Genomic DNA, 788 nt, shown 5'->3' on the forward strand with positions numbered 1-788 from the left:
GTAAGTTTTAAAACAAAGACCTAGATTTTTTAATTATACCCTAAAAAATCTCCATGTGAGTTAAAACATAAAAATCAAGCAACAACATATTTCATACTAAAATTCTATTTGGAAGATGACTTTAGTGAATAGACAAATCTGTGAGTCATTGTGCTCGAGGGAAGTTTTCTAGCTCTGATTAAATAGAGTGTTAGTTGTTGATATAACAGTGATGCTTTTCTTACCCTCTGGGGTCATGACAAACTGTTGAGAGTGACTTTCATCTGTAAGCTAAAGCTGACAGCATAGTCTGCAGTGGGGACTGCCAAAGGCTATGGCAGCAAAGGTGAGTGATCTCAATTACTCAGAATGTGCCTTGATTGCCTGTGAAAGAAATTGTATTAACCAGTCACCTGTAGGCCCCTGTCATATGCTTGGTTCAAAGAGGAAAATGACTTGAGCACTAATGAATTTCAAACCTAGTTGCAACAAATTAGTCAGCTGATTGATAACTCTTTCCATTTGAATAATTCCTTTACACGTCCCAAGCTAACCTCTCTCTGTCACTGTCTCTTACACATACACAATACGATACCATTTTTTTTTTAATTCTATTTATTTTATTATTGTTGAAAATACAAATAACAAAATGCACAGCAATTCAACAGTTACTATATGTATAATTCAGTCAAATTGATTATATTCTTCAACCTGTGCAATTATTTTTACCCTCCTTTTCTGAGTTGTTCCTCCTCCCTGCATCCTAACTTTTAAGGTCCTGTGCATTTCCTAAAAAAAAAAAAAAAAAA

The sequence above is a fragment of the Orycteropus afer genome, unplaced genomic scaffold (assembly GCF_000298275.1).
Source record: "Orycteropus afer afer isolate SDZICR_OR568_19922 unplaced genomic scaffold, OryAfe1.0 scaffold00705, whole genome shotgun sequence".
Taxonomy (NCBI): domain Eukaryota; kingdom Metazoa; phylum Chordata; class Mammalia; order Tubulidentata; family Orycteropodidae; genus Orycteropus; species Orycteropus afer.